General features: G+C 40.6%; 1 protein-coding gene and 1 non-coding gene across 6 annotated transcripts in view; both read left to right on the top strand.

The window, feature by feature from the left end:
- Positions 1-98: 98 nt before the first annotated feature.
- The window catches only part of LNP1 (leukemia NUP98 fusion partner 1), a 37,843-nt gene continuing 19,914 nt past the window's right edge, over positions 99-18,027 (top strand). For 2 of the 5 annotated variants that reach the window (XM_028493975.1, XM_028493957.1), the window contains exons 1-3: positions 4,966-5,065; positions 5,421-5,465; positions 13,880-13,950. The gene's annotated coding sequence lies outside the window, so the exon portion shown is untranslated. Of the gene's footprint in view, positions 541-4,965; positions 5,066-5,420; positions 5,466-13,879; positions 13,951-18,027 lie in introns of those variants that run through there. The other 3 variants (XM_028493966.1, XM_028493961.1, XM_028493970.1) reach the window with 3 other exon arrangements.
- LOC112064037 (small nucleolar RNA SNORA31) lies at positions 8,908-9,038 on the top strand. The gene has a single exon (XR_002891330.1). It is a non-coding gene; the product is annotated as a small nucleolar RNA SNORA31 (small nucleolar RNA).

The following is an 18,027-nucleotide window of genomic DNA, read 5'->3' as shown; positions in this document are numbered from 1 at the left end:
AATGGGCGGGAGTAGCAGAAGAGTTGTGAAGATTATTGGCTGGCAGGAGTGGTGGGCGGGGCGTAGGCCGAGCTGCCTCATTTACTGGTGGAATTTTGACCCCTCGTTTTCTCGTTACTGCCACGTTGACGCTACTTAGAGCCCGGCGGTGTTTAGCTCCGTTGTCTGTACCTGTGTCGTCGGAAACCAACGGATTGGAAGGACTTTTAAAAATATGGCAGGAAAGAGCCAAAAGCTGAAGATAGCTCGCTGTATCACCAATCTTCTTAGCTTACCATGGCCTACTACTTAGCTCTACTTCTTAGCTCTACCAAGATTTTAGTTTGGACGAATTTGAGGTTATTGGGGGCAACAGCAGGTGGCAAATCAGGCTCGGTGGAAAGGGGCAAATACAGGTTGGCTCCAGTTGAAACGGCTTGAACGGCGTCCCTGTGACTCACTGTCTGCACCAATTACGAAAGCGATGACGTCTGTGTGTTGTTATGAGGTTCTCGAACTGAGTGGGTAGAAATGCGAAGACCTAGAGTTCCCACCTTTCCTGTACGTATTTGTGTCATACCGGATTCCGCTTGACACCTCGCTCCTTAGAGCATCCGCGGCCTCGCCAGTGCTCTGTTCCGCCCACTGTCATGCCGTTTTGCACTTGATGTCTGAGCCCTCTTGCCACATCCCAAGTAGAAATTTCAATTCATAGCTTTTATGTATCTAATAGCTTTGTCAAATCCTTTCCTCATGTTCTGCACCAGACCTCTTAAAATACAAAAATTTCTCTTGCAAGAAATTGTTTAGAATTGTTGATAGAAAATACTAAACAAGAAATTGTTTAGTATTTTCAAGAGTAAAAGACAAGTATTAATAGAAAATCAGAATCCAGAACTATGGCTCCCCATTTCAGACATACTGATTTGCAGACCCTCATATTAAAAATTTACAAATGATGATTTTGCTTTTGGGTACAACAGGATTTTCAACATCACTATAGCGGTGCATAAAAATCGAGAGGAGTTAATTTATTAAACGGCACTAAAATAGACTTAATGGCCTAATTAGAAAGCTTCAGCATCATTGCTTTTCTCTTGCTTCATGTGGGTTCCTATGAGTAAATTGCTTTCGGGCTGTAGGGTTCCTTAGCAACAGGCTAAAAAGATGAGCTAAAAATAATAGCAATAGAATTGGTTTGATCAAATAGTGATTGTTGCAGGCAATGACTTCTCTCCCTTCCTGATTCCCAACCGCGAAAGGCAAGTCTTCTGTTCTTAATGTAATTTTTCCCTTGCCTTTTCAGAACAGAGTTAGGATTTTTCTTTCTTGAAATTTCAATTTTTCTGCAGCCTCAGGGGATTGTAGAATGCTAGTAATTACAAACTACCGGTAGGAACTGAAACATATCAAGTTTTTAAAAGAAACTTTATTTATTGGAAGAGGTAATAGATTGTTATTGTTAAACTTCGTTACTGTGAAAAGTCTCCTTAAAACCCTGTTCCCCAGTCACCCAGTTCCCTCCAAAGGCAATGTTAGAGTTCCTTGAAACATTTTGTTTAATTAGCAATTATTTATCTAAAGGGTTGGTTTTCTTTGGTTTTATTTTTAAGATTGGCAGGTATATGAATTTGTCCTTGTTACTTTTATACTTTGTTAAACATCTAATTTCCATTCCCTAGCCTATTCATCTTTTTTCTCCCATTTTCTCTACCATTTCCTAATTATAGTATAGAACTGAGTAAAAGTGTCACTACCTCTGTGACCTCACTGACCTGATGCATAAATTTCTAAGCTGTGAATTACTGAAAACGGGTTATATTAAAGATTTAATTAGATATTTAAGGTCTTTTTAGTGTAATGTTTGTTACAAAATAGTAGGCACTCAATGCTTAGTTCTGTTTTTCTAAATTTTAAAGGAGAGAAGTAAAAAAATTGTCTTTTTTTTAAATTGAAGTTTTATATATGTGAACATAGATATTTTCTTGCTAGATTAATGGAACTCAATAGAAGAAGCTTTCTTCACTTTTCTGGTCTGTGTCTTAGGAGGCATTTGAATGAGGCTGAACATCTAATGGCCTAGGATGCAGAACACCTGAGTTCTTATTCTAGCTTTTAATACTACTAAGCTGTGGGTGTGACTGGGCACCTGCTTTCTATATAATGTGACCAGTAGATTAGATGATTCCTAAAGCTTCTCATAGCTTTAAAATTGTATGATTCTATCCCCTCAATTGTCATCGCTACATCAAAGCCTTTTTTGATTGGTAGAGTTAGTGGATAGCTGGTTGGTTGATTGGTAGCCAAGCCTTCCAGTGAGTCCACAAACATGCGTATCTTAGGCACATACATACACAGCTTGATTCTCTTTCAGTTCTTCCTTAGGTTTACATTCTTTCTCTGTTTTTCTTCACTGAAAAGTTACTTGAAAGAATTGTTATACTTGTTACCTCTACCTGTTTATCACCAATTTCATCCAAAATCTCTTATAATCTAGTTTCTAACTTTTTTACTAGTCTGAAACTGCTTTAAGAGTCACACGTTATTATTTGTTTTTAGCTTTCATATGCTTTTATTGGAGCACTTAATACCATGGGTCATTCTGTACTTGAATGGCTTTCAAGTGACTAAATTCTCCCCTTTCTTCTACTCTGATGAATCTCTAGGTACATACTGTCCAATAGAACTTTCTGTGATGTTGGAAATGTTTTATAACTCTGATATTCAATATGGTAGCCACTTGAAATATAGCAAGTACGACTAACTAAATTTTTCATTTTAATTTAAATTGATTTAAGTCCCTTCATGTGGCTAATGGCTACCATATTGGACACCGCACCTCTAGATCTTCCTCAAGTATGAGAATCCACAAAAATATATCCTCTTCTTTCTCTTCATTCTCTTCATTTGTAACCAAAGTACATCTCATTGTTTCAGGTACCATATCTCTGAAGATAATCTCTATCTTCACATCTCCTGGTATGACTTATCTTTTCACCTGTAGCCCTGTAATTTCCTACTGTTTATTGAGCAGCTTTGCCTGGATGCCTCATTTAAAAAATATATAACACTTGTCCTCCCTCCTCATTCTCTTCCTTTGTATAATCCTTTTTTCTCATAATACCACTGTTACCTTGCTGGTTACCCATACTTGAAACCTTAGACCTTTTTGAACCTTTCTTTTTTCCAACTGTATCTACCCAAGTACAAGTAAATGTACCAATATACACATACATAAACACAAAATCAGCTGTGAAGTCTTGATGATTCTTTGTAGTATCTTTTAAATATTTTTCTTCCTTTTCATGCCCCCTGCCACTTCCCAGTTCAAATATGTGAAAACACTTAAAAGCATGTCTGACACATAGTAGGTGCTCAATAGTTTCTTCCCTTCTTTTCTCTCTTTTTTCCATTTCCTTCATCTTTCCTGAATGCTGTATTAGCTTCCCCACCTGTAGTGCCTCTCTTCTGTGTGTCACTTTGCACCTTGATACTAGATTATTCTTCCCAAAGCATAACTCCAATTTCATCCTTTTTTTCTTTCCTTCTTTCTTTGGTTGTGCCAGGTCTTAGTTGCGGCAGGCAGGCTCCTTAGTTGTGGCATGCGAACTCTTAGTTGAGGCATGCATGTGGGATCTAGTTTGTGGACCAGGGATCAAACCCAGGCCCCTTGCATTGGGAGCGTGGAGTCTTATCCACTGTGCCACCGGAGTCCCTCCAATTTCATTTCTGAGCTCAAAGACTTTTAGACTCACTCTACTTCCTATAAACGTCTCTGCCCACCCCCACATCCTTTCTTACACTTTGTCTTTTTCCTTGGTCCACATTCTTAGCAGTTAGCAGTGTTTGAAATTATTTATTTATGTGACCCCGCAATAGGACATAAGCTCCATGAGGATAGAAACTTTGTTCACTTTGTACTCCCAGAGCTCAGAAGATAGTCAGTGTAATGGTTGATTTTATGTGTCAACTTGGCCACGAGGAACCCAGGTATTTGGTCAAACATTATTCTGGATGTGTCTGTGAGGGTTGGTTGTTGTTTTTTTGTTTGTATGTTTTTCTGATGAGATTAACATTTGAATCAATTCTACTGAGTGAAGCAGATTGCCTTCCCTAAAGTGAGTGGCCATAATCAGTTGAAGGCCTGAATAGAACAAAAAGATTGACCCTTCCTTGTGTAAAAGGGAACTTCAACTGTCTGACTACTTTGAGCTGGGACATTGATCTTTTCCTGCCTTTGGACTTGAACTGAAGCATTGGCTCTTTTTGGGTCTTGAGCTTGCCAGCTTTCACACTGGTATTTATACCATCAGGTCTCTTGGGTCTCTGGTTGTAGACTGCAGATCTTGGGACTTCTCAGCCTCTATAATTGCAAGAGTCTGTTCCTCTTATAAATTTCTATATAAATTTCTGGTTCTGTTTTTCTGGAGAACCCTAAGTAATACCAATACATTTTGGTACTAGGAATAGAGTACTGCTGTAACAAATACCAAAAAATGTGAAAGTGGCTTTGGAATTGTGTGATGGGTAGAGGCTGGAAGAGTTTTGAAGCCCATGCTAGAAAAAGCTGAGATTGCTGTGAAGAAACTGTTGATAGGTATAAGGACATTAAAGATGATTGTGGTGAGGGCTCAGAAAGAAAAGAGGCAAGCAGGAGACAAAGCTTCCATCTTACAGAAATACATGAATAGTCATGAACAGAATGTTGGTAGAAATATGGATGATAAAGGCCATTCCAGTGACAACTCAGATGGAAATGAGGGAAAGGTTATTGGAAATTGGAGGAAAGAAATCCTCATAATAAAGCATCAAAAAACTTGACTGAATTGTGTTGTACATGAATTTGGGGTGAGAAGGACATCAATTTGGGGGGGGCTGGGGGCCTCATTCCCTGTACCAAAACTTGTGTTAGTCTACTAGGACCACTATAATCAAATACCATAGACTGGTTGGCTTAACTAATAGAAATTTATTTCTTACAGTTCTGTAAGGTGGGAAGTCCAAGATCAAGGTTCTGGACAATTAGCTTTCTGGTGAGGGCTCTATTCCTGGCTTGCAGATGGCTGCCTTCTCACTATGTCCTCAGGTGATTTTCTTTCTTTTTTTTTTCCTCACCAGAGGGGAGAGAGAGCTGCAGGCTTTTTAGGGTGTCCTCTTATAAGGGCACTAATCCCAGTGGACCAGGGTCCTACCATCATGACCTCATCAAAAATATTCAGTGTATAGCAGGCACTCAATATAGTAGGCACTCAATAAAGATTTTTTAAAGTAAACTATATTAAAGGGTATCAAAGAAGGAAAAAGTGGCATTCAAGATTGAATAGGTAGAATGCACCTTAAAACAACATTGAGTGTCTACTGTATGTAGGCTTTCCTATAAAAACCTAAAATACTTTTTCTGGAACTTTCTAAAATATATCACTTCTCTACTTGTTTTATAGAATTACATTTGTCCTACCTCATCGACTGGACTATAAGCTTCACAGGTCAGGATCTATGTCTGATTTATCTTGTGTCTTCTACAGTGTCTAACACAGTGCCTGCTCTAATGCTGTATGTCAAAACAAGGGAATATGTTTTCTCTCTTTGCATTGGACTATACAGAAGTTTATATTTCTTTTTCACAGTTAACACATTGCCATAATTATTTGTTTTCATGTGTGCTCCCCATACTCAATTTTGAGCTTCTGAAGGGTAGGGACCATGTTCTAGTCATCTTTGTTCTCCCACATCTATTACGGGGCTGGGCATATAATGGGTATTTGTTAACATTTACTTATCTACCCAACATGATACCAGAAATGTGGTCAATGCTGAATAAAGAGTTGATGAAGTATTTGACAATATTTCCTGACTACTGCTTTATCTCCATTCCTGTTGCCAGCATTAATGGTCTGGTGCCACCACTGCCGTCCAATATCACTGGTATCAGCTGGGAAATCAACTCAGTTGCTGCTACTGCTGCCATCACCAGAAATAGTCTGCTTGCATCACCCCCATCATCATAGCTACTTGTTCCCAGTCCTAAGCATGCTGTAGTCACTGCTACCATCTCCACCACTGCAGCTGCTTTCACCAGGACCTGCTTGGTTTGTCCTTCATATTCCACTCATATATAGAAGTACTTGTTTCTTCTGAGCCCTCATGCTGTTAATTTTTCTCCAGTCTTTCTCATAATGGTTTCTGCCTTATTCAGCTTCCATCAGAGCATCAGTTGAGTGGGTGGTACTACTTTGCTTCTCAGGGGGAATGGCACTTTAATGATTCAATCAAGTAGTTGCTCTTTTTGCTGTCAGAAGAAGCCTCTGTATTATCTTCAGGGAACAATCTACAATAACCCTAGATCCCTCTCCTTAGCTGTGACTGTTAGCTCATATGTATACTTTATGCACTCATTTGCCACCTTTCTGCCCACTCACACAGATTCATAAGATCTTTTCATCCTCATCAACTTAGTTCATTGCCACCCACAAGAATCTATGTCATTTGCAAATGTAGAAACATTGCTTTGCACTTTAATTTATAAAGATATTGCATATAGGTTATACTAATTGTGCCCTGCACAAGGATGCTGGGAGAAGTGGGGGCTGAGAGTCAGCCTGCACTTTGTTCATCACAGTCTAGTGTTAGGCTGTGCCTGCCAGGAGAAAGGTATTCCTTTTTCTGATTTGCATGAAGATGCTGGCCCATCACTAAGTGACCCTGGTCATGCAGACCTGATCTTTGCATTGGTCTAGCACTGAACCTGAGATCCTCTATGCTATGCTTGCCTATCTTTACCTTTTGTTGTTTTTCCTAACAGGTGGAAAATAGCCTCAACTCCAATAATGAGGAGGAGACTCAATTTTGTTAAATTTTGAAAAAATATAAAACCGTAAAAAATAGTTTCTATACCTATCTTCCAGTTATCTATTGCTGCTTGACAAACTGTCCCAAGTGCTGGTGGTTTAAAACAACTATTTTATTACATCTCACAATTTTGTTGCTGAGGAATTTGGGCAAGGCTTGATTGACTCTTCTTCTGCTGGTGTCAGCAGAGTTTACTCTCCTGGTGGATGGCTGGTCTGGTGGGTTCAAGATGGCTTCACTTAGTGTCTGACACCTTGGTGAAGATAGCTTGGAGACTGGAATCATTTGAGACTATCAAGTGGAGCACCTTCATGTGGCCGAAATTTCCAGCATAGCAGTCAGGGTAGTCAGACTTATGTGACAGCTCAGGGTTCCCTGCTAGAGTGTCCTAAGAGTCCCAGGCAGAAGCTGCAAAGCTTTCCAAAACTTCACTTCTGCCATGTTCTGTGGGTCCAACATGTTAGTAAGAACAGGACAGATTCATGGGGGAGTGAATTAGACTCCAACTCTCAATGGAAGAAGTAGCAAAAAGTTGCAATTATTTTTAATCTACCACGATCTTCTACCAAGATTTAGCCAAAGTTGTATTTTGCCATATTGTGATGCAATTAGAAAAACATTTTCAGGGCTTCCCTGGTGGCGCAGTGGTTGGGAGTCCGCCTGCCGATGCGGGGGACGCGGGTTCGTGCCCCGGTCCGGGGGGATCCCGCGTGCCGCGGAGCGGCTGGGCCCGTGGGCTGTGGCTGCTGGGCCTGCGCGTCCGGAGCCTGTGCTCCGCGGCGGGAGAGGCCGCAGCGGTGAGAGGCCCGCGTACCACCACCAAAAAAAAAAAAAAAAAAAAAAAGAAAAACATTTTCATTATAGAACCTTGATAAAATAAACATCATATCTAAAAGTGAAATATTAGTAGTTTTCTTTTTGAAGTCAAGAACCAGTCAAGCTTTTCAGGTTTATTACATGTTACTGAAGTGTTAATAAGACAAAAAGGGAAATAAAAGGATAGTGGAAACAAAGAAGTAACTTTTTATTATTTATAGACAATATGTCTCCATAGAAAATCCAAGAAAATCTATAATCTAGTTCTAAAAAAATAGTTCAGCAACATTGTGGATAAAAGGATAACACGATTCTCAAATTGGTCCCTTGTGCTTCCTAAACTGTTGGCTCTTTTGTGATGCTCTGTTCTTAGGTCTGACGGATGCCCTTTTACTTCATTCTTCGTTCAGCATGGACAACTATATCAGGTCTTAGCTGTTGGTTGTGTGACCTCACACTTTCCACTTGGGGGTGGAGGACATCTTGTTGCCAATATTTGTTGCAGAGTTGTCCATGGGTGTTTTTTTTTTTTTAATTAATTAATTTATTTATTTATTTTTGGGTGTGTTGGGTCTTCGTTTCTGTGCGAGGGCTTTCTCTAGTTGCAGCGAGTGGGGGCCACTCTTCATCGCGGTGCGCGGGGCTCTCACTGTCGCGGCCTCTCTTGTTGCGGAGCACAGGCTCCAGACGCGCAGGCTCAGTAGTTGTGGCTCACGGGCACAGTTGCTCCGCAGCATGTGGGATCTTCCCAGACCAGGGCTCGAACCCGTGTCGCCTGCATTAGCAGGCAGATTCTCAACCACTGCGCCACCAGGGAAGCCCCATGGGTGTTTTCATTTACAGTTGCGCTATTGGTTTTTATGTAGGGATTCAGAGAGATTGAAAAGCTATGCTATCTTCATTATTATCTTCCTGGAGTACCTGTAGTTCAATAGCATTTTGATCTAGTCGCTACCCATTTGTGTAACTCCCACTGTTTTATATATATATGCTTCATTAAAGTTTTTCTTTTTGGTACTCTGAAGATTTCCCATTGTTTATTGACTCAAAATTTAATTTTTCCAATTTATTTTTCTAAATGTCATAAGTATTTTGTCACAATTCCCTTTAAATGTTTGGTGATCCACTCCTTTATTGTACATTGCAAAATTTTGCCCCTATTAGAAGTGAGACTCACAAGAGTCTAATTCCCCCAGCCCAGTTCTTCTCTGGAGCACTTCTCATGAGAAGGCTTATGAACTCAAGTTAAAAGAAAGTGCTGAGATGCATCTATTTGATGGGCCTGGAGCAGTTCCTGTTTGCTAAGGTTTCCACTACAGATGCAAGAAAAAAGTGTTCTCACACTTTCCGTCTGTCTGACTGTGGCAGCCCAGATTGAATGGGGGAATACAGGAAAAAATTGCGACTCACAAATAAAAAAAAAGTACTGAGGCACTACCCTTAGACTCTGAAATTGCACTGTGAAATTAATAACTGGGAAGAAGTCTTTTCTGAAGCATAACACACTGATGGGCTGAACTGATAAAGTTTTTTACATAGTGGTAAATTTTAACAGTGTGCTCAATCTGTATAGAATAATAGGTGCTCAGGGATCAAAAAGACCTTGAGAGGTCGTACAATTAATAACACTCCTGGAGTCAGAGCTGCACAGAGTCCATCTCTGGCAGATGAGAATCAATGCTGTGTTTAAAAGTCTCTTGTGAAAGAGATATTATTTTATAAAAACCTATTACAGTACCTAAAAACTTTGATGAAGCCTACCATTAGCCAGAATCCTGCAGAACTCAATGATGCTTAATGCGAAAGTAACTGGGTATTTATACAACAAATATTCTAGTAGGCAAACCTCGAAAAACATACCTTATTTCCCTCACATATTTTTTACATCAACAGTGGTATATTTTTTAAATAGTTTTCATAATATAAGCTACATAGCTTTCTAGAATAAAAAATGATAATTATGTACCTTCACGTACATGCTTTAGGACAGTTGGTTAAGCAACAAGCAATCTGTGTCTTGATAATCACCTCAAAAGGCTTGCAAACTTCACAATATAACTGGACAACGATCATGGAATGGATGATTACATTAGGATATGTTGCCTGCAAAAGAACATTCTGGCAGTCAAGACATTAAATAGAACATAGCACACAGTTTCAAGCACTGCTTTCTGGCAAGTGAAAACTGTCTAAAAACCACTGATGTATTTTGACTACAAAAAAAAAAGAGAGAAAGAAAGGGAAAAAAAGAGGTGTAGCAGCGTAGTTCTTCTGTACATAGCATTTCTTTTCCAGAGTGAGACTGGCTTGGGCAAGCTTGAAAGCAGTGTGAGGAATAATTCTTCCCTTTAACTGTTAAGAAAAAAAATGAACTAAAAAATACATTACTATAACATATAGGGGCTATGGAGAATGAAATAAAGGGAATGAAGTGAAATAAAAGGAAATGAATGAAAGAGTGAAATAAGGCAAAATCATCTACATTATTGCAGTCTTCTGAGGCAGCAAATGTGAAAGAGGGCACTGCAAAGCCACTTCATTTTTACACAGGCCAAGGATCATTGTCACTGATTACCTGGGCACCCTTGATGTCTGATCACTTTATAAGAACACACACCACAAGTTCCTACCCTCTAAGAGAAGGTAATTCCTTTCATATTAAGTACCATAAGAAAATGGACAATCAAACTCTAGAAAACTGCAGCTATCTCAGCCACGTGACACTTTGCATAAACACTGTGGCTTGGAAAGGCAGAGCATTAGAGCAGGGTCAAAAGGGCAGGTCCCTTTGGTCCCATGCCCCTGGCAGCATCTCCTCAAGGCAGGTGTCCAAGCCTCTGCCAGGGAAAGCTGGCGGTTGGGCTCCCAGGGTGTAGCATGGCCTCCTCTCACGCCCTGGCTTCCCAGACAGGACGGAAGAGCAGTTCTCCCCCAGCTGCCAAGACTTGACCTGCTGCTGCTCCTTTGCTGTGCTCTAAGAACTTTAGGACAGGCAAAGTGGAGAGCCATCTTTCGCTCACGCTTTAAAATAGATGGGCTTGGGCTTCCCTGGTGGCGCAGTGGTTGAGAGTCTGCCTGCCGATGCAGGGGACGCAGGTTCGTGCCCCGGTCCAGGAAGATCCCACATGCCGCGGAGCGGCTGAGCCATGGCCGCTGAGCCTGCGCGTCCGGAGCCTGTGCTCCGCAACGGGAGAGGCCACAACAGTGAGAGGCCCGCGTACCGCAAAAAAAAAAAAAAAAAAAGAGATGGGCTTAACTAGGGAAAAAAATGGAGGTGGACTAATTTTATATAATGTAGACCAAATTCTTTTTCTTTTGGTGGTAAATTTTATATCTTGTTACTTTGGGAAAATTTTTGGCCCAAGGTTTGAAGAGTTCCCTTTCCTTCCTGCATTGGGGTCCCAGAGACCACCCCCAGGTTTGGTGGCTCACTAAAAGAACTCACAGGGCTCAACATGTACTCATCGCTAAGATTTATAACAGTGAAAAGATACAAAGCAAAATCAGCAAACTGAAAAAGCCCTTAGGTGACGTCCAGAGGAAACCTGTCTCAAGCTTCCAAGAGTCCTTTCCGAGTGGAGTCACATGACGTGCTTAATTCCTCCAGCAATGTTTTGTGACACACGTGCCAAGTGTTTACCAGGGAAGCTCACTGGAGCCTCACAACTCTAAGCTTTTATTTGATGCTGGTCATGTAGGCATGCTCTGCCTGGCAGGTACCAAAACTCTGGACTTTCAGAAGGAAAGCAGTTGTTCAACATAAATCACCTTGGTCGTACAAGCAGTATAGGCCACTCTTATCAGTTAGGGAGTTTTTTTATCTTTCTTTTTTATTGAAGTACAGTTAATATTCAATGTTGTGTTAGTTTCTGATGTACAGCAAAGTGATTCAGTTATATATATATATATTTATTGAAGTATAGTTGAATTACAATGTTGGGTTATTTACTGCTGTACATACAGCAAAGTGACTCAGTTATATATACATATATATATAATATATATATATATAAATTCTTTCCATTATGGTTTATTACAGGATATTGATTATAGTTTCCTGTGCTTACAATAGGACCTTGTTGTTTATCCATTCTATATATATGTGTAATAGTTTGCATCTGCTACTCCCAAACTCCCAGTCCAACTCTCCCCTGCCCCCTCTCCCCCTTGGCAACCACAAGTCTGTTCTCTGTATCTGTGAGTCTGTTTCTGTTTTGTAGATAAGTTCATTTGTGTCATATTTTAGATTCCACATATAAGTGATATCATATGGTATTTGTCTTTCTCTTTCTGACTTACTTCACTTAGTATGGTAATCTCTAGGTCCATCTGTGTAGCTGCAAATGGCATAATTTTGTTCTTTTTATGGCTGAGTAATATTCCATTGTATATATAAACCACATCTTCTCTAACCATTCAACTGTTTATGGACATTTAGGTCATTTCCATGTCTCGGCTATTGTAAATAGTGCTGCTGTGAACATAGGGGTGCATGTATCTTTTTGAATTATAGTTTTGTCTGGATATATGCCCAGAAGTGGGATTGCTGGATCATATGGCAACTCTACTTTTAGTTTTTTGAGGAACTTCCATACTGTTTTCCATAGTGGCTGCACCAATTTACATTCCTACCAACAGTGTAGGAGGGTTCCAGTTAGGGAAAGTTTTATATCACTACAGGGGACTGGTTACCAGCCAAGTTCCCAGATACCAGTTAAGGGCCAACCTTGCAAGGAGGCCTTTCTAAGGATAGGCAGTCTCAGGCTTCTGTGTTACCTCTTTTCTGCAGAGTCCACCTTCTTGGCCAAGGCATTTTTAGAGCAAAATTATTTTCAGTAGGACCCCATGCAGCAGGGTGAAAGTATCCTGTAATATTGACTTTTGTTATGCCCTCTAAGGGTCCTGGATTTAGCCAATTTAAACAAATCCCATTAAAAATAAAGGTCATTCTTAGAAAGCTAGGTGGCTTTCTCCTTAAGTTTTTGTATTAACCTTTTCTTAACCTGGCCTGAGCCATCGATTCAAGCACAACGCGATTCTGACTGGTAAGTTGAAGCTGACCTGCGTGCCTTCCAGGACTGAGGCGGTCCATGATAGTCAAGGTACACGCAGAGAGTACCCTTGGAAACAAAAAGTGTGCAACTGTTAAGTCACCCCAACAAGGACTCACATTAGTCAGGCAATACAGGTTAACGAGGCTTCCAGTGTGGCTTCCCACTGTGGATACTTCTGCCTTAGGGCTCTCTGTCCAGTCCAAATAATTCAGTTGAGTCCCTAGTTTTAGAAGGATTTCCAGAAGGCAGTCAGTTTCAATCAGTTTTGCTTGTCTTTGACATCAGTTCATCTGCCTCACGAGTGGGGACAACATCTACACGTGTTCTTCGTGGAAATATAGGAGCTGGGGACATTCCCTGTTGTGTCACAGTCAGTGTTGTTAGGTGTGCTCATAGGCTCAGCAGTCAGTTTGAATTCAAGACCTTACAGCATCTTGGGAAGGCAACATTGGCATTCAGGAGTGGTTCTTTTTTTTTTTTTTTTTTTTTTTTTTGCCGTACTGCGCAACTTGCGGGATCTTAGCTTCCAGACCAGGGACTGAAACTGGGACCCCGGAAGTGAAAGTGCCGAGCCCTAACCACTGGACTGCCAGGGAATTCTCCCAGGAGCAGTTCTGAAAAACAGCAGTTATAAAGAACAGAAATCATTAATGCCCACCTTTCCCTGCATCTCCCAGGTGCTGGCTTTTTGTTTTTTCTGTGTTATTACGAAATCAGTGTGTCTCATACAGTAATCTTAACTTTACATTTTTTTTCCCAATCATTTTTTATTCTCATCTAGACCTTTCAGCAGGAAGTGTTTGGTATAAAGAGAGTGTTGAGAATTTAGCTAAGCTGCTCCATGCTGTTGCTGCCTCAGCATCTATTTTGTTTGGCCAAGCAGCCAGCAGTGACCTTAAACTGACACTAGTCCCCTCAGGCAAACCCATGTCCCAGATGGCAGCTCACAGAGTCACAAGGAAATGTAAGTTCCTGATAAGACTTCCCCAACAGCCTTTGTGATCAACAATCTCCCCTGCTTCCCAGTGCCTTCCCCTTATATGCTCCTTAGATAAGACCAATAAGACCTTTGTGGGATTTATCAGAACCCTGCTCTTTTGGTTTGAATTGACCAATCAGGCCTTAGCCCGGGAACCACAAAGCACTCTACCCATAGACTCTAATAAAAACATGTTCCGCAGGTCCTGCTTCTCTCTGTCTGCACTCTCCCATGTGGTCCCTCAAAGCATGCCAGGTGCTTCCTCCAGGACCTGTGAGTAATAAACTTATCTATTTTAATTCCTCTTGTGATCTACTGTTGAACTGCAGCTCACCATCTGATACCCTGCACTCCACTTAATAAGTATTAATTTAACAAATCCAAACAGAGGAATAGAAAAATTCACATAGAAAAACAATTTTAATAAACTTAGCCAGAAAGACACATCATGTTCAGGAACTGGTAGGACAAAATCCTGAATTTTCAAGAGTTTTCAGAATGTGTTTACATAACTCTGACGCCTGTCATCCTGATCATTTATTCAGTAACTAGCCCAGAAAAGACCAATCTCTGTCTGGGGACAGCTATGTTTAATAATCAAAATTCCTAACTAAGAAGAAATGTGAGTGAAGTAGAATCAGGTTATCAGTCCATTGTAAATTTCAAATAATCTTAAAATCCAAACACAAGTCAACAGCAGTGAGCCATGCCTGGGAAGGGGATGAGAACCCTATCTGTTAGGAGTGGGTGCAGAGGTACCACTCCCCGTAATGTGCTCTCTCCCAACTTGGAGCTTTCGACAGGAATCACAAGTTAGGTTTCTTGTGATTAATCATCTCAGATGCAGTTAGTTCTTGCATGATACAGATAGAGCCACTAGAAGCTTGGTTTCATCTGGTCCCGTCAGAGAACAAGCACTTTCCCATGGGCATCTGCAAGAAACCTGTGTGGTCCAGTCAGCATCCATAATGTTTTTATAGTTCATGGCCCCATAAGGGGGGAGGGTCTTAAATCTTCAATAGTCCCAGAGTCTGAGTTCTGTTCATTGAGCCTATGTCTGCTTTTAGAGGTCCATCACAATCCTTATGGACCAGCACAATCATTATGAGGTTTCATCCTACCGTTAGGTCCAGGCAAATAGGATTTCTGAATTCAGGATTCCAAAAAGGACTTTTCTTCTTCAGCAGCAGCAAAGCCAAGAGACTACTGGGCCAGACAGTGAGGTTTCAAATCCTTCTAAGCCCCTTTTATGTTGTCAGACTTAAAGTCCAAATTGACCCACTCAAAAATATGCACATTAGGCTGGAAAATCATCAGCCTCTAAGGGTTAGATATTTGCTTTTTTAAAAATATCTTTATTGGAGTATGATTGCTTTACATTGTTGTGTTAGTTTCTGCTGTACAACAAAGTGAATCAGCTATATGCATACATATATCCCCATCCCCTCCCTCCTACCCTCCATATCCCACCCCTCTAGGTGGTCACAAAGCACCAAGCTGATCTCCCTGTGCTATGCGGCTGCTTCCCACTAGCTATCCATTTTATATTTGGTAGTGTATATATGTCAGTGCTACTCTCTCACTTCATCGCAGTTTCCCTTTCCCCCACTGTGTCCTCAAGTCCATTCTCTACATCTGCATCTTTATTCCTGCCCTGCCACTAGGTTCATCAGTACCATTTTTTTAGATTCCATATATGTGAGTTAACATACGGTATTTGTTTTTCTCTTTTTGACTTACTTCACTCTGTATGACAAACTCTAGTAGACATCTGATTTTATAAGAACTTATTAGCAAACTAAAACCTGCCTTTTAAAATGCAAAAGTTGATTTTCCTGTGGAGATTTTCTCTCCTTTTATGTTGTCTACCTTTTCCCATAGACTCCAACAGGCAAAAATCTTAGCAAAAATAATCAGTTGTGAGATTTCGATACCCAAAGAGTTTAAATTTTAACCCATCTACCAGCAGCAAAAAGCAAGGAATTTATGTTCTACTAACATTGTTTATTGGGCAGCTTTCCCTGACTGCGATAATCCCTCTAACATGTATGAAATTACAAGCATATAGTATTTTACATTTATTTTTATCATACATCCAGAAGCAATAGGCACAAAATAAAAAGCCATTTTTTTGAAAGTCTCTCTCTCTTTCTCTCTCTCTTTTTCATTGCAAGTTTACACAATCCCCTAACAGTAAACTCAATGCTTTCAGGATTGACATTACAGCTGCTTAGAGATCCCAGCTGGAATGCAAGGGGCTGCTGTACCAGTGGATAAAATGTTGTTTTTCCCTTCTCCTTTATTTCTGATTTATCTAAAGCTTGCCTTGGCACTGACAATCTTTTCCCCTCCCACCTGGAGGAGAGAACAAAACCCTAAGGCATCATCCAGGCTGCAATTGCAATTTTTAATCTCCTCACTTCAGCTACCATTGCCAAAAGCAGCCAGCACATTCAATGAGCCAATCCTTCCGGAGTTGGATGTATCATTTTAAAATTTCATAGGTAATCTTTACCTTTCATAGCAGACATCATCTCTGCTGCTGTTTCATATCACAGATGACTAGGTAGCCACTTGGCATTGAAAGTTTATCATTATGTCCCCTTCATCCTTTTTCTAAATACTGCTTTAGCCATATTTCAGTGAGTTGGGCTTGTTTTAGTGAATCCTATTTCTGATACCAGCTGCCACCCCCAGTTTGGAGATTTGTTAGAAGAATCCACAGGGCTCATCATATAGTTGTATTTGTGGATAAGGTTTATTACACTGAAAGGATACAAAGCAAAATCAAAAAGGGAAAGGCATATTGGGTGAAGTCTGAAGGATACCAGGAATAAATTTACAAAATTCCTTTTTCCAGGTAAATCCCATAAGATGTGCTTAATTCCACCAGCAATGAGTTGTGGCAACACGTGTGAAATGTTGTCTACATGTTCATTAAAGACTTAGTGCTCAGGGTTTTTGCTGGGTACTGGTCAAGTAGGTACCCTACTGTGAACTGAATATCTGTGGGCCTCCAAAGTTCATATGTTAAAGCCTAATCCCCAATGTGGTGGTATTTGGAGATGGGACCTTTGGAAGGTAAATAGGTCATGAGGCTGGAGCTGTCAGAAATGGGATTAGTGCCTGTGTGGTTAGTTTAAATGTCAATTTGACTAGCTATGCGGTGCCCAGATGAAACATTATTTCTGGGTGTATCTGTGAGGATGTTTCTAGATAAGATTAACATTTGAATCAGTGGGCTCAGTAAAGTAAATAGGCCAAGTTGGGTGGTCATGATACAATCAGTTGAGGGCTGGAATAGAACAGAAGGCAAAAGAAGGAGAAATTCACCCGTTTTTCTTGCCTCACTGCTTGAGCTGGGTGATCTCATCTCATCTTTTTCTGCTCTTGGACTGGGACTTCTCAATACATCACTGCTTTCCCTGGAGGCCTTAAGACTCAGACTGAATTCTGAATTACACCACTGGCTATCTTGGGTCTCCAGCTAGCAGATGGCAGACTGTGGGGCTTCCCAGTCTCCATAACTGTATGAACCAATTCCTTGTAATAAATTCTCCATATATATATATATATATATACCTTTTTTTCCTGCACATTTTCCAATAACTAAATTGTTTCTGTGTATAAGGCATTAAGGGGAGGGCACAGAAGTCCAAGAAACAGATATTACTCAAAGAGGTTTTAAGATAAAGTCCTATTTTCTTTTCCCCAAAATACTTTGAAGTAATAATTAGATATTATCTGCTCTGGTTTCTCCATCCCCTGCCCACAGATTTATTTTTGTTTCAGAAATTGGAAGAAAACACACTTCTGTCTTAGGAGTAATAGAAAAGAAGAGGTCCATCCATAGTCAACTTTTGTGGACAGACCTGGTCCTGTTTCCCCAAGAAAAATTATCTGATTTCTTTCTTTAATAACAGAGACAACCAACAGTGATGACATAGAATTATGTATTTTCTTTTCTCATCTGGGTCATTGAGAGTCAGGCTTCTTCCATTCTTTAATAAAAATATTACAAAGTGGGCTTCCCTGGTGGCGCAGTGGTTGAGAGTCCGCCTGCCGATGCGGGGGACACGGGTTCGTGCCCCGGTCCGGGAAGATCCCACATGCCGCGGAGCGGCTGGGCCCGTGAGCCATGGCCGCTGAGCCTGCGCGTCCGGAGCCTGTGCTCTGCAACGGGAGAGGCCACAACAGTGAGAGGCCCGCGTACCGCAAAAAAAAAAAAAAAAAAAAAAAAAAAAAATTACAAAGTAATAAGCATGCACCCTGTTATTTAAAGCAAGAAATAAAAATGTTGCAAGCCATTTTGTGCTTTGGTTACTTTCCCTTAGTAACACAAGTTGTAGA

Source organism: Physeter macrocephalus, chromosome 1, assembly GCF_002837175.3.
Source record: "Physeter macrocephalus isolate SW-GA chromosome 1, ASM283717v5, whole genome shotgun sequence".
Lineage (NCBI taxonomy): Eukaryota > Metazoa > Chordata > Mammalia > Artiodactyla > Physeteridae > Physeter > Physeter macrocephalus.
This window is presented reverse-complemented; position numbering and strand designations above follow the sequence as displayed.